The 6,424-nt window shown below is 35.6% G+C and overlaps 2 protein-coding genes across 2 annotated transcripts in view; one reads left to right on the plus strand and one right to left on the minus strand.

The window, feature by feature from the left end:
* LOC133440368 (zinc finger protein 37-like) overlaps window positions 1–6,424 on the minus strand; it is an 801,383-nt gene that overhangs the window by 537,021 nt on the left and 257,938 nt on the right. The gene's annotated exons all lie outside the window — the stretch shown is intronic.
* The window catches only part of LOC133440347 (zinc finger protein OZF-like), an 83,838-nt gene that overhangs the window by 51,925 nt on the left and 25,489 nt on the right, over window positions 1–6,424 (plus strand). The window lies entirely within an intron of this gene.

Raw genomic sequence — 6,424 nt, forward strand, 5'->3', positions numbered from 1 at the left:
ATCCATTATCAACACGGGGAACGTGTTGGACATGTAAGCGCACAATAAAGTAAAAATAAATTCAATGTTCTCCTCAACCAGATAATCAATTTACTGTGTTGTACAGGCGCACGGAGCTTTGTAATTCGTGTTTCTGGGGGGGAGTGTTTGGCAGCGGAGCCCGGGAGCAAATGGGCAGTTAGAAGGAACTGCATGGTTATTATTGATCAGGAGCTGGAATGTGAGAGAAGATTTGTGGAGACCATAAAGGAGAGACTTGATTTATGTGCAGGAGTTTGTGTAAGTGTGTGTGAGATCAGTGGTGTTGCTTAGCATTACTGGGGGTGTCATAACCACCAGAACATGAACAGTTTATTAACCCTTGTGCTGTCTTTGGGTCAAGGGAGGGTGAAGGGAGAAAAGAAGGAATGAAGGAAGAGGGAAGTAAGGAAGAAAGGAGAAAAGAAGGAAAGAAGGAAGGAAGTAGGAAAGGAGTAAGGAAGGGAGAAAAGATGGAAAGGAGGAAATAAGGGAGAAAAGATGGAAGGAAGGAAAGAAGGAAGAAAGGAGAAAAGAAGGAAAGAAGAAAGAAGTAGGAAAGGGAGTAAGGAAGGGAGGAAAGAAGGGAGAAAAGATGGAAGGAAGGGAGAAAGGAGAAAAGAAGGAAAGAAGGAAGGAAGTAGGAAAGGGAGTAAGGAAGGAGAAAAAGATGGAAAGGAGGAAATAGGGAGAAAAGATGGAAGGAAGGAAAGAAGGAAGTAAGGAAGAAAGGAGAAAAGAAGGAAAGAAGGAAGGAAGTAGGAAAGGGAGTAAGGAAGGGAGAAAAAGATGGAAAGGAGGAAATAAGGGAGAAAAGATGGAAGGAAAGGAGAAAAGTAGGAAGGAAGTAGGAAAGGGAGTAAGGAAGGGAGAAAAGATGGAAGGAGGAAATAAGGAAGAAAGGAGAAAAGAAGGAAAGAAGAAAGGAAGTAAAGGGAGTGAGGAAGGGAGAAAAGATGGACGGAAGGAAGGAAGTAGGAAAGGGAGTCAGGAAGGGAGGAAAGAAGGGAGAAAAGATGGAAGGAAGGGAGAAAGGAGAAAAGAAGGAAAGATGGAAGGAAGGGAGAAAGGAAGGAAAGAAGGGAGAAAAGGAAAGAAGGATAAAGGAAAGAAAGAAGGTAATGAAAGGAACGAATGACGAAAGGGAGGTAGGAAGAAAAAAGGAGTAAAGGAGGGTAAAAAAGGAGGAAAAGAGGAAAGGAAGAAGGAAGGAGAGAGCATGGCAGGAGGAAAGAAGGGTAGAAGAATTGGGTCATTTTGACCAAAGACAGTACAAGGGTTAACACTAAGACCAGTCATTATAACCAGAGTCACCTGCTTTTACCCTCCTGTGTGCTGGGGGGTGATTCAGGTTTCCATTGGTTGTTCTGTAACTCCTGTACCCAGTACTGGAGTTGTAAAAGAAAATCAGGGGGATGGTGGATTTGATCATATGGGGACAGATAATAATATTACAAATAATAGCATTGACCAAAACACCTGCAGAAATACTGCAGGAATGACATAGCAGCAGTTAAATGCAGCCTTCTGTAAGCTTTAAATATCCACTGGGATTACATCAAATACATCAAAACACAACAATAAAACAACCCTTTTCTGAACTATCAATATGACTCTGTCCTTCACAGGATAAGTAACATGGATCACTGCAAAAGCTCACAATCTTACAAGAATATTTGTCTTATTTCTAGTTAAAATGTCTCATTATAGTAAAAAAAATCTCATTAAACTTAAAAACAAGACTCATCACTGTGGAAAAAACAACAATTTTCACCAGTAGATTTTCACTTAAAATAAGGAGAAAAAGCAACATGCCTGAGCTTTATTCCGTTATGTTTGTATTTAAATTGTCTTTTCATAGATGTTAAAAAAGGAAAAAAAGTCTGAGCTTCAAAAACTCAAAATCTTAAGAATATTTGTCTCATTTTTAGTCAAAAAAACACTTAAAACAAGACTCATCACTGGAAAAAACAAAAAATGTCTCCTGTTTCAAGTAGATTTTCACTTGAAATAGCAGTAAAACCACATTCATTGATGAAATGACATAAGGGATGGAAAGGAGGGATGTCAGTTTTTACAGGGGGGGATGATTTGGACCGTTTTTATTTCAGGGGCTGATGCCAGCCCCCCTCATCCCCTCAACTCCAGTACTGCCTGTACTTTAGCTTTCAGTCTTAACTCTGAAACCTTTGATGGGTTTCTATCTTCATCCTCCATCTGTATCATTTATATTCTTTCTCCCTGGTTTTGACCGTCGTCTGATTTCCTTCCTGTTACCAACAAGGCAAATGTTTACAAAGGCAGAGCAGACGGGGAGAGAATTCACTAATACCAGAAATTTCTCCCATCTGTTTATGTGCAGTTGTCAATATCAGAGTCCAGTGCTGAAATTAGAGCGGGCGACGAGTGTCCAGGCTGCTCGGCCGTCACCGGCCCATCCATCACGCCGGTCTGGCAGTCGGACCAGTCGCAGCGACGAGAGCCTCGTTCCAAAACCCAGAACCACAGATGTTTTAATAACGCTCTTTGGAAGGCAAATTTAACACCGCCCATTAATACAGAATCCACTCTTGCTTCACGCTCGCTGGAAGCTTTTCCTCATGCAGATTAATTTAACAGTTAATTTTCCCGCATAGCAGTCTGTGAGTCTGTGAAGGTGAAGAGATGAAATATCTGTAAGAAAAATACTGACGGCGGTTGTTTATGAGGCCAGACACTTAGGTGATGACATGATTTAATAACTGCAAAAAAAGGCACATCTAAGCCCTACGGAAGAGTATTAGGGCACGGCAGGAGAAAAATAGATAATAGGCTAATATTTTAGAGGAGTAAGATTTTTTTTGTCATTATGCATTTCGAGAAAAAAGTCGAAATGTCGGGAAAAAAATCGAAATGTTGAGAAAAAAGTCGAAAAGTCGAGATTAATGTTGAAGTAGAATTTTGAGAAAAAGTCGAAATTTTGAGAAAAAAAGTCAAAATGTTGAGAAAAAGTCGAAAAGTCAAGAATCATTTTGAAGTAGAATTTCGAGAAAAAAAGTCAACATGTTGAGAAAAAAATTGAAATATCGAGAAAAAAGGTCGAAAAGTCGAGATTAATTTTGAAGTAGAATTTCGAGAAAAAAGTCGAAATGTTGAGAAAAAAGTCGAAATGTCGAGAAAAAAGTTGAAATTTTGAGAAAAAAGTCAAAATGTTGCGAAAAAAGTTGAGATTCATTTTGAAGTAGAATTTCGAGAAAAAAGTCAATGTTGAGAAAAAAGTCGAAATGACGAGAAAAAAGTCGAAATGTCGAGAAAAAAGTTGAAATTTTGAGAAAAAAGTCAAAATGTTGCGAAAAAAGTCGAGATTAATTTTGAAGTAGAATTCGAGAAAAAAGTCAATGTTGAGAAAAAAGTCGAAATGACGAGAAAAAGTCGAAATGTCGAGAAAAAAGTCGAAATATTGAGAAAAAAGTCAAAATGTCGAGAAAAAAGTCGAAATTTTGAGAAAAAAGTCAAAATGTTGCAAAAAAAAGTCGAAAAGTCGAGATTAAATTTGAAGTAGAATTTCGAGAAAAAAGTCAATGTTAAGAAAAAAGTCGAAGTGTCGAGAAAAAAAGTCGAAATATCGAGAAAAAAGTCGAAATATTGAGAAAAAAGTCAAAATGTTGAGAAAAAAGTCGAAAAGTTGAGATTAATGTTGAAGTATAAAGTCGAAATGTCGAGAAAAAAGTCAAAATTTCGTGAATAAATTTGAAATGTTCACGCTCGCTGGAAGCTTTTTCCTTATGCAGATTAATTTAACAGTTAATTTTTCCCGCATAGCAGTCTGTGAGTCTGTGAAGGTGAAGAGATGAAATATCTGTAAGAAAAATACTGACGGCGGTTGTTTATGAGGCCAGACACTTGGGTGATGACATGATTTAATAACTGCAAAAAAGGCACATCTAAGCCCTACGGAAGAGTATTAGGGCACGGCAGGAGAAAAAATAGATAATATTTTAGAGGAAGATTTTTTTTGTCATTATGCACTTCGAGAAAAAAGTCGAAATGTCGGGAAAAAAATCGAAATGTTGAGAAAAAAGTCGAAAGTCGAGATTAATGTTAAGTAGAATTTTGAGAAAAAAGTCGACATTTTGAGAAAAAAGTCAAAATGTTGAGAAAAAAGTCGAAAAGTCAAGAAACATTTTGAAGTAGAATTTCGAGAAAAAAGTCAACATGTTGAGAAAAAAATTGAAATATCGAGAAAAAGGTCGAAAAGTCGAGATTAATTTTGAAGTAGAATTTCGAGAAAAAAGTCGAAATGTTGAGAAAAAAGTCGAAATGTCGAGAAAAAAAGTTGAAATTTTGAGAAAAAAGTCAAAATGTTGCGAAAAAAGTTGAGATTCATTTTGAAGTAGAATTTCGAGAAAAAAGTCAATGTTGAGAAAAAAAGTCGAAATGACGAGAAAAAAGTCGAAATGTCGAGAAAAAAGTTGAAATTTTGAGAAAAAAGTCAAAATGTTGCGAAAAAAGTCGAGATTAATTTTGAAGTAGAATTTCGAGAAAAAAGTCAATGTTGAGAAAAAAGTCGAAATGACGAGAAAAAAGTCGAAATGTCGAGAAAAAGTCGAAATATTGAGAAAAAAGTCAAAATGTCGAGAAAAAAGTCGAAATTTTGAGAAAAAAGTCAAAATGTTGCAAAAAAAAGTCGAAAAGTCGAGATTAAATTTGAAGTAGAATTTCGAGAAAAAAGTCAATGTTAAGAAAAAAGTCGAAGTGTCGAGAAAAAAAGTCGAAATATCGAGAAAAAAGTCGAAATATTGAGAAAAAAGTCAAAATGTTGAGAAAAAAGTCGAAAAGTTGAGATTAATGTTGAAGTATAAAGTCGAAATGTCGAGAAAAAAGTCAAAATTTCGTGAATAAATTTGAAATGTTCACGCTCGCTGGAAGCTTTTCCTTATGCAGATTAATTTAACAGTTAATTTTTCCCGCATAGCAGTCTGTGAGTCTGTGAAGGTGAAGAGATGAAATATCTGTAAGAAAAATACTGACGGCGGTTGTTTATGAGGCCAGACACTTAGGTGATGACATGATTTAATAACTGCAAAAAAGGCACATCTAAGCCCTACGGAAGAGTATTAGGGCACGGCAGGAGAAAAATAGATAATAGGCTAATATTTTAGAGGAGGAAGATTTTTTTTGTCATTATGCACTTCGAGAAAAAAGTCGAAATGTCGGGAAAAAAATCGAAATGTTGAGAAAAAAGTCGAAAAGTCGAGATTAATGTTGAAGTAGAATTTTGAGAAAAAAGTCGAAATTTGAGAAAAAAGTCAAAATGTTGAGAAAAAAGTTGAAAAGTCAAGAATCATTTTGAAGTAGAATTTCGAGAAAAAAGTCAACATGTTGAGAAAAAAATTGAAATATCGAGAAAAAAGGTCGAAAAGTCGAGATTAATTTTGAAGTAGAATTTCGAGAAAAAAGTCGAAATGTTGAAAAAAAAATTCGAAATGTCGAGAAAAAGTCGAAATTTTTAGAAAAAAGTCAAAATGTTGAGAATAAAGTCGAAAAGTCAAGATTCATTTTGAAAAATAAAATTAAAAAAAAAAAAATAAAAAAAATAATAAAAAAAAATTTTTTTTAGAATTTTGAGAAAAAAGTCGAAATGTTGAGAAAAAAATTGAAACGTCGAGAAAAAAGTCGAAAAGTCGAGATTAATGTTGAAGTACAATTTCGAGAAAAAAGTCGAAATGTCGAGAAAAAAGTCAAAATTTCGTGAATAAATTTGAAATGTTGAGAAAAAAGGCGAAATTTCGACTTTATTCACGATATTTCGACTTTTTTCTCGAAATTGTATTTCAACATTAATCTCGTCATTTCCACTTTTTTCTCGACATTAAGACTTTTTTCTCGAAGTGCACAATAAAAAAAATCTTCCTTTCTCAAATTTTTTTTCTCTTACTTGGCCTAATACTCTTCGTAAAGCCCGGATACATTCAGCCCGCGCACGAGTATTTTCCTGGTCAACAGAGCAGCTGAGGGAAAAAAAAATGTGCAAGATGAGTGAAATCTTCAGGCACTGTAACCTTTAAAAAAAAGAAAGAAATAAGAGCGTGTGAGAGTGAGATGGCAAAAGAAGATGCAAGCTCTTAGCACCTTTAACAGCTGGACACCTCTGAGTGTCAGATCCCCCCCCTCCCCATCTTTGAGCTAAAGCAGAGCTGCATCACAAACAACTGACAGCAGGAGCCATTAGTGAGGATAAGAAGTGTTTTTAAACCATAACATCCCTTTAAGTGCAATCATTGTAAATGATGGACGTGAAATTTCCTCGTCAGAGATTCCTTGAAGTTCACACTGTGTCGCTTTCTGATTCTTCATTTGTTTCTGGTTTTTTTCTGTAGCTTTTATGTACCGTATTTATTTATTTATTTAGTCTGTGTAGGAGAAC

The sequence above is a fragment of the Cololabis saira genome, chromosome 3, assembly GCF_033807715.1.
Source record: "Cololabis saira isolate AMF1-May2022 chromosome 3, fColSai1.1, whole genome shotgun sequence".
Lineage (NCBI taxonomy): Eukaryota > Metazoa > Chordata > Actinopteri > Beloniformes > Belonidae > Cololabis > Cololabis saira.